This window comes from Oryzias latipes, chromosome 17, assembly GCF_053564925.1.
Source record: "Oryzias latipes strain Hd-rR chromosome 17, Olatipes_Hd-rR_3.1".
NCBI classification, from domain to species: Eukaryota; Metazoa; Chordata; class Actinopteri; order Beloniformes; family Adrianichthyidae; genus Oryzias; species Oryzias latipes.
The window spans coordinates 22,044,936-22,054,519 of NC_136253.1; the positions used below are offsets into that span (position 1 = coordinate 22,044,936).

General features: G+C 38.3%; 1 long non-coding RNA gene across 1 annotated transcript; it reads right to left on the reverse strand.

Annotated features, from left to right (window-relative positions):
- Positions 1-4,604: 4,604 nt before the first annotated feature.
- LOC110016978 (uncharacterized) lies at positions 4,605-8,574 on the reverse strand. The gene is made up of 6 exons (XR_002875104.2): positions 8,427-8,574; positions 7,300-7,388; positions 6,992-7,138; positions 6,457-6,590; positions 5,545-5,670; positions 4,605-5,255 (listed from the first exon to the last, which is right to left on the reverse strand). It is a non-coding gene; the product is annotated as an uncharacterized LOC110016978 (long non-coding RNA).
- Between the last annotated feature and the right edge of the window lie 1,010 nt (positions 8,575-9,584).

Below are 9,584 nucleotides of genomic sequence, written 5' to 3' on the forward strand. Positions count from 1 at the left end.
AAATTGTTTTAAATTTTTTCAAAAGCACTATGGTTTCTTTTCATTTACAATTAAAATTTCACAATTAGACTGAAGCAATGCACACTTTCTGCAGTGAAATTACACTTTGTGTTCACGTTTTTTTAGTTCATGGTAGTGGTTTATTAGTTCCATCAGTCAATAGATCGAATAAACTGGAAATAACTGTGTTGCATGAATAAAAAATCTCTTTGTGCTGGAGATGGAAACAGGTGTTTTCTTTTTTTCATACAGTAGAAAATACTTTTTGCCGATAATTAATACAAGCTTCTTAAAGCAGTAGAAATAGCACCTCAGCTGAAAGAACTGCTGTTTTCTTATTGATAACAACAATAAAAGAGTTTGAAATATGTGTTTTTGCTTTATTTGTAAAGGCCTTCCGCTCTGCTGTTCTCATTTGCTGCCCTTCCGTAGACTTCGCCCCCCTCCCACCCCCAGGTATAAAATACTGTATAGCTCTGCCACTCTGTAGCGGTTGTGTGACGTGGTCTGTACACCCCTTGGTCTCCCTGGTTTACTTCCACTGGCTGGTCTAATCAATCAGCCAGTGATTGATCGATCAAGCTTTTATAAAAGCCAAAGGAACCAAAGTGCCTTACAAGTAAGTAAGATATAACAAAATAAGATAAAAACACTAAACAATAAAATACAAAAAAAAAAAAGAACCTGTGACAACAAAGCAAGAAAAGGTAACAGTTTGGCTCATTTGTTGCCTGTTTTTCCCACTAATCCTGAACTGCATCAAAATCATTATTAATGTGAATAATATGAAGCAGATTTACAGTTTTGTTGTTGATGGAAAAGTACAGAAAAAGTACAGAAAAGTACAGAGAAGGTCAGAAGGAGCTGCATTGTGTGTTCGTAGATTTAGAGAAGGCTTATGACAGGGTGCCGAGGGAGGAGCTGTGGTACTGTATGAGGTCGTCTGGAGTGGCAGAGAAGTATGTCAGAGTAGTTCAGGACATGTAGTAGTAGTAGTAGTAGAAGTATGACGGTGGTGAGATGTGCTGTAGGTCAGACAGAGGAGTTCAAGGTGGAGGTGGGACTACACCAAGGATCAGCTTTGAGTCCTTTTTTGTTTGCTATGCTGATGGACAGGCTGACAGACGAGATAAGACAGGAATCTCCCTGGACAATGATGTTTGCTGATGACATTGTAATTTGCAGTGAGAGTAGAGAGCAGGTGGAGGAACAGCTAGAGAGGTGGAGGTTTGCTCTGGAAAGAAGAGGCATGAAGGTCAGTCGTAGTAAGACAGAATACATGTGTCTGAACGAGAGGGATCAAGGTAGAAGCGTTAGGTTACAGGGGGCTGAGGTGAAGAAGGTGCAGGAGTTTAAGTACTTGGGGTCAACAGTTCAGTGTGATGGGGAGTGTGGAAAAGAGGTGAAGAGGCGAGTGTAGGCAGGTTGGAGCGGGTGGAGAAAAGTGTCAGGAGTGTTGTGTGACAGAAGAGTGTCAGCAAGACTCAAAGGAAAGGTGTACAAGACAGTGGTGAGACCAGCTCTGCTCTATGGGTTAGAGACGGTAGCAGTGAGACAGAGACAAGAGGCTGAGATGGAGGTAGCGGAGATGAAGATGTTGAGGTTCTCCTTAGGAGTGACCAGGTTAGACAGGATAAGGAACGAGTACATCAGAGGGACGGCTCATGTTGCCTGTGTTAGCGACAAAGTCAGAGAAGCCAGACTGAGATGGTTTGGACATGTTCAGAGGAGGGATAGTGGATATATTGGTAGAAAGATGTTGGAGATGGAGCTGCCTGGCAGGAGGGCAAGAGGACGGCCAAAGAGGAGATACATGGATGTCTTAACAGAGGACATGAAGTTGGCTAACGTTAGGGTAGAAGATGTTCATGATAGAGTGAGGTGGAAAAGGATGATTCGCTGTGGCGACCCCTGATGGGAAAAGCCGAAAGAGAAAGAAAGGAGATTTACAGTTTTGTCAAAAGAACACTTTTACAGGCTTTTGTCTTGGTTTAAATGTAACAAACACAATCACAAACTTTAGACTTGACTGTCATCAATGAACATGCTTAACGTTTTTTTACACCATTTTTTTGCCAATGGACTTAGATATTCAATTGGAAAAACAAAACATTAAATATCTTGTTTGATATCAAACATGGCTAAAGTTTTGATGACATTTTTTAAAATAAGGTTCTACTTAATATTCTCTTTTAAAGGCACGCTGATTTAGTTCACTTCTAATTCAAAGATTAATAATCCCTGAAGGGAAATAAAGTCATGGGATTTGAACATCCATCATGACTAAACTATGAAAAGGTCAGTCTTTGAAAGTGCTCAAGCAGAAACTTGAAAGTTCCTTTCAAGAGCTGTTGCAAAAACTATCAAACACTGTGACCAGCCCTGCCGAGGCCCAAGAAAAACAGGACTAAGAATTCCCTCAGAAGCTCATCAGCATTAATGGCTTTGGGGTTTGCCAATGTATGGGGCCTAGAGGACACATGGCTTCATCATAACTGTATGTGTGATTAGCAGAGTGACGGAGCGGTGCTAAAGGAGAGATGAAAAGGCTTCAGCGACGTGCAGCGGAGAAAGTTTGAGCTGAATGAAAGAACACCCATTACGGGATTCAACATTTGCATTTACAGTGGAGAAACTAAATCGAAGAATTTTTGTGACAGAGCGTCTAAAGCTACGTTCACACTAGCCTCGGCAACTCGCATTCAAGTGACCACTTTCAATGTAAGGTCTATGTAAATGGGTAAATGTGCATTTTGAAGGGGTCCATATTCAAAACTCTCGCATTTAAGTGTCGCTATGCACGTTTTTCAAGACTGTTTTCTGGCTCTACGTTCAAAACGCACGTACACTGAACGCGCATTGAAATGTAACCCTTGTGCTATCCTAGGCCCTTTACCATTGGGAGTTGGGTCATCTAGACCCACTAGACAGTTCTCTGAACATTTTTTCTTCAGTGATTTGTGATCTTCACTGGTGTCCATGGATTACATGAAATCTTTCCACTTTTATCGACCTTTGTCATGGTAGGGAGAACACGTCAATATAAGGGTGGGGTCATCTAAGATAGCACAAGGGTTAAAGGTCAACCTCTGACCCATCAGGGACTCGGATTTGGTAGTGACGTATGGATGGTGTCCCTTGTAATTCATGAGGTGCCTGCCATTTAAAAATTGATCACGGAGGCGAAATTAATTATTGTGGTCTGTGCTGGTCTGGAATTTTATGACACCAAGTCTGAATCCGAATTGCTTCGCTACCTCTACAGCTTCTCCCTATCCCTACATTTATCTCTCCCAGCGGAGAGAGATGGAAAAAGTTGTGTCTTCCAATTCAGACGTCACTACCGCTCATTGCGTTTGCTGCCAGCGCATAACAACAGTGGTTTTATATCTTTAAAAAGTCACGCAAAAACAAAAATTCAATAATAGCAATGTAAACATATGTATTTAAGAGCACACCCATTAGAAGAAATGTGTTTCTCCTCCACGCCACAACGCTACTTATGGAAATATTGCCATCCCTAAGTCGCAACAGCTCCTCCTTAAAAAACACTTTGTTGGACACCAATACAGCTTCAACTAACCCTACAATTGGAGCAATAGGGAGTAAATGGTAGGGATAGGGAAGCAATTCAGATTTGGCCCAAATCTTTCATACATCAGAATAGAGCGGTGAAAGAAAAAGCCTGGAGCAAGATTCTCGAAATCTTCACTGCTTTGACAATTTGCACCAAGCATCTCTTAACTGCAGGTGGTGGACAAGCACTAGTACGGTAAACAGTAGTAATGTTAGTAGTAAATTATGTCACTCTTACTTTAAACACTTCAGTGTCTCGCAAGAATGGCTTTAAGGTGGGATGTAAAGGCATGTAACTCTTTGTCAGAAGCTTACTGCTTCATGCAGTAATCTTTTAAGCAACAGCTTTTCAAGTTTAGTGTCGTCATTAAGCCGTGGTTGTCACGTCTGCTCAGTCCTTATATTTAAGATTACAAATCAAAACAATTTGAGCGATTAGATGTTTTCTTTGACTCATAAACAGATACAGAGAAGCAGAAAAGCTGGAAAAAAGGGATTTTTGGTCTTGAAGTGATCATAAGTGTTTAATAGGAAAATGTTATTGACGAAAACGAGAGCTGTGGCGAATTGTAGACCTTCATTAGTCTGTTTTGCAATTCACAAAGCCCACTGTATTATACCTAGAATGCAACATCATTTTCACTTCCAATGATATCTGCACACTGTTGCTTAAAATCTCAGGTTTATGTCAGACTTATTGCTGCACTGTGCATCAGTACACTGTCAGAAAAAATGTGCAAAATTTGTACCTTTAGAGGTACAATGGCTTGTCACTGGGGCAGTACCCTCAAGGGTACAAATGTTGTACCCTTTCATATAGGTGCGTATCTGTACCCTTTCAGTATGTACCTTTCAAAGGCAAATATGTACCTCTGTGGACAAAATTGTACCTTATAGTGCTATGGTACCATAATGTACCTTTAAAAAAGGTACAAATTTGTTCTTTTAAGGGTACTGCCCCAGTGACAAGCCGTTTGTACCCTTTGATGGCAAATTTGTACCAGATACAGCACATTAAAAGACCAGTATAATGTTTATCACATTTATTAAACATTCAAAACAATTACAATTCTGACATTTCACAGTATGAATGTTTTAAGATCCACAGTGTCACAACAGGATGCATACATTTACAATTATTAGCAATTTTACAATAATGAAAAATCTATATTTTTCCTTCAGTTCACATTGCATTCATTGTAACTATAACCTTAACATTTGATCAATTGTAAACAGAACATAGCACTTCAGTTACCATTTTTAAACCATGAAATAAAACTTGTGACATAACAAAAGAAGCACTAGACCTCATTTTAAGTACATCTTTCTACAGCATTCTACATTTTCTAAAAATAGATAATAAAAAAGTAAACTTAGAACCAAGTTTAAATGCATAATTTAAATAATAAAATGCATAAATGTGATAAGATAATATTGATACGAATTCTAAAAAGGAGAACTATAAAACACACTAAAGATTACCAAGGATTACGTTTATGTCAATACCTAGTAGATCCTCTGCAAGCATCTCTTCTCTTCCTTCTTTGGAGACTTTGGCTAATGGAGCTTTTCTTTGAACAAGCTCAAGCATCTTTGGCACAATACTGGTAAACGCCGTCCTTGAAGCGCTGGCTTAGACTTACAGGTGATGGATGCATTCGGTCAACATCATCAAACAACTGAAAATTGAAAAAAATTAGAAAATTAATCATTCACTTTAAAACAAACAAAAGACATAAAACATTCTAATATTCTTTGTTGCCTCTTTCATTGCCATTTCCCTTTAGTGATGTCATTGTATAAATATTACTTGGCTTGAATGACTATATATTTATATATGGGTTTAGAAAATTACAATGTTTTTACAATTGAGTTAAAGCTGTTAATGGTCATTTTAGCAGATGTCTCAGCTTATATTGACATTCAAAATGTATTTTAAACTGAGAACTGATTTAAAATGTCACTGACCCCTGAGGTTGTCTTCAAGAAAGGGTACTTCTTTAGTATATCCTCTCGCACCTTGGTGTACTGGATATGCAGGACATTCACACGACCTTCAACGGATGATGCATCCTCACCAATGACAGCAACCACCTATTGGACCAAATTTAAAAGTCCATATTAAAAAAAAATTCAACTGCAAGCACTGATTACTGGGGTTAAAGCACTTTGAGATGATGTTTAAAGACAGTTTGTGCAGAGTGGTTTGGAGTTGATCAGAAATTAACTTCTGAGTTGTAGGCGGGGCTATTGACACAGTAGTTACCCTCCGCTGATGTCCGATCATTCCTTTGTTTACGCCTTCTCCCTCTAGCGTACAGTCCTTCCAACCTAAAACTAACATTAGTGGTGAAACCAAAATGGTGAGCAATATTGAAGCTTTCCGGCCATAGTTTAGATCAAGCTCAGACAAGTATGATGAAGATGTTACTGGATCTGTTTGTCTGCAAGTGGACGCATCAGAATAGAGCAGAGCAGAGGGACTCGGACCCACTTCATTTCATGTGGTGCGTCACAATAGAGACCTTCCTCAAACTGCATTTATTTTGTCTGTTCCTGATTCATCCCAATTTGAGTGAATACTCAGATGTGCAGTTTTAAACGTGTTCTTTTAAACGTGCCCATCATGAGAAAAATACTGCGACATGTTAAAAATGGGGGAAGAATCCAGAAGAATTATATGTTTGTATGATGAGGACAGTATTCCAGAATGTATTCAATGTGTTGTGACTTACTCGGTGCAATCTGCTGTTTCCCTAGAAAACTTTAAACTAGTTTGGATGATCTGCCTTACTGCACTATTTGACAACCAAACTGAATTGGAAAGACAGCCTGACTTTGAATGCTTGAAATGACTTTGTGAAAAGATTATTTACTTACTTTGGCAAGAGAGGTGTCTTCAACTCTTTGTCTTGTTGTAGGACTGTGTTGTAATATTATTGTGTCATCTGAGTCCACTTTAGTATCTCCACTTGAACTGGTATTGCAGCTCTTTGCAAGACAACTCGGCTGATCTGTCAAAGTATTAAAACTTTCAGTTAATGTAATATTTAAATTAGTATGATAGCAAAAACAAAAAAAGTAAAAACAAAGATTTTTAAATACTGACCGACTTAACAGTTTAGCAGATTTATTATCTTGTCTAAGTCAGCAATAGGGTATAAAACTCATACTTATTTGCCCGTGTTTTGTTCCCCACACTATCCTGTCAAATAAATCATTAACCCTCAGACTCCTATTGATGCAAATATACAATCAAAACTCTTCAGCTCAAAAATGTTCTTAATTTAGCATGTACTTGAAAGCAAAAACACAGATTATTTCCCTTGGAAATAAATTCAGGCATCAAAGGGGAATTTACCCAAAACTATTCAAAACAAAATAGATAAATTACAATTTAAATGAAAAACTTCACCTTCTGGATTTGTATCTTCGGCCAGACAAATTTCCAACACACCAAGGTTTGGGTTTTTCAACAGGAGATCAAAAACCTCCTCAACTTCTGTCTTTGAGTCATCAAACACTTTCAAGTCCAAGGTTGGGATGTTGAACTTTTTGGCAGCTGTGAACAAAGCAAAATTATGTTTAGAATACAGCACAGAAATTATCTTTAAATTAAAAAGCAATTAAAAAAATCTGTTTGCATCACAGCTGACAGTTTATCCACAAAGTTGACTGATTCCTGTAAAGAAAAATGCTGGAAATTGTGATGTTTCCACTCACCACATTCCCAAAAGGATTTGTAGGTCAGCTGAACTTCCAAACATTTTTCTTTTGGCGTTAGACATGTTCACGCACAGCTTGCATCTTTCCTGGTGGGAAAAAAAAAATATATTACAAAAAACATTACAACACCAAAAGGTACCAACACAGCATTTATTCAGATCTAAGCCCTGTTCCAAATAAATTAATACATTTTAAAATAGTAATGGGAAATATAAAGTTTACACTAGCTGCCACAGCAATGTTGCAGAATTTGCAGAACTGCTAAAAAAAAAAACACTGACGACAATGCAATGGCTTCTAAGGGCCTACAGATTAATTTCTTGGAATTTCATTTAAAAAAAATTATTTTTTCCTGGTTTATAGATTTTTGGTATGGGAAATCGTGACGAGTATCTGGAATCACGGACCTCCATTTAAAAAAAATTATCTCTTCAGGAGAATGATCAAAATCAACAATACACAGTGTAAACTTCGCTTGACCAACAATGAGCGATCATGACAACCTAAACAGTCTGTCACTGTCTTGCATTCGGGAAATGGTGGCTGCCCGCGCACAGCAGCTAAGGCAGGCTGACATATAAATAGGAAGGACCGCCATACTGCGGTGTAAAAAAAAAAACGTTATTGGACTCCTACACATTACAGATTCAAATGATTAACGCATTGAATTCGACGGAACTGATAAATATCAGTAGGAATTATGGAGCTGGTCGTTAAAAAAGCTGGCTTCCTTACTAAGAAAGACAGAAAGGGAAAGAAAAAGAAAAAAAAGGGGGGGGGGGGGGGCAACAACAACCGGTGCATAAACGCCAGCGTACATCGGTAAAACGGCGACAGAATTATCTAGTGAAAAAATGTATATATTTCAATGTATTTAACGGAACGCGGTACAACACCAATACAAAACAACAGCTTAATTTATTTAATGGCTGCATTTAGCTGAACTTCAAACGGCTGAGGCTAACCGTTAGCAAACTCCTGCTCGTAGTTTTCAATCTCCTCACAGGCACACACACGGTGGAATAGCAGCATTCCACTACACAAAAGTTATTCCTTACAGATAAAATAAACGAACCCGCTTAAAACAAGTTTTTAACTTATTTTTGAGCAATTAGCAGACTTACCTCAGTCACAGCCTCTATCTTCCTCCGGCCGCTGCGGGATAACAAAATGGCGGAAGAAACGAAACTTAAGAAAGTAGAGTGGGCGTGGTCTCGCTGGATTACTCCAACATATTTCCTCTACGTTTTTACACCTACTTAAATAATAATTACTGATGGTAACTCCGAAAAAAGTACTCTCTCATTTTTCCTGTGTAGGTACAAAAACTAAAAGGTACTAATATGTACACATAATGTAACGTAGTAACAGAGAAATTTACTTTTTTATGAGAATGTATGATTAGAAAAAAAATAACTTAAATTAACAGCTCAAATACTAGAAATTTAAATTGAACTTAGGCCAAGTTAAAGTACACCATATAAGGTTAAAAACATCAAATCATTTTTTCTACATTGTGCTTTTGCTCTAAATTAAAGGCAAAACTTAAAACAGCTCTTATATATGTAAAAACAAACCAGGCTCACACTAATACATGTTTAAAAGTTATTATCTTGATGCTCTGCACAATCAATAAAATTTAATGTGCTTGTGTACTGTTCAGAACTAGTCATAAAAGATGTGTGGTCTCTTAAATATATTTGGTTATTTTGTGCATCTTTTCCAAATAACCAACAACGTATTAAATGATTTTGGGTGACGTTTCATACACTTTGAATTATTACTTTTGTCACACAAGTGATTGTACCTTTGTTTGTGGAATAAAGGGTCCAAATATGGGCCCTCTGATGGTTGGAAACATATTTGTACCTTTTTTATCCTTAAATGGTACATATGAGTACCCTAAGGTGTAATTATGACTCACTTAGGGTACAAATTCACCATTTGTACCCTAAGTGTTCACAAACGTACCCCAACCGTACCCTTTTTTCTGACAGTGTAAGTAGAGGGAAAAAGGGGAAAGTTCACTATCCTCAATTTTTTCGCCTCATCAAGCCACAAAGTGTGCAGTTGCATCTCTGCAGGCTCAGGCTCATTTGGCAGGGAAGCTCTCCTGCTGTTATGGGAAGCGGTGGTCCTGGAGGCCTTGCTGTGAAGGTTTTGCTCTCCGTGTATGCTGGGTATAAGCTTGCTGGAGGCGTGAAAATAAAACCGGCAGTGGCCGGCAGGCACTGACTTAGGACTACGAGAAGATGCGCAACCATTAGCCTTTACAGGAACCA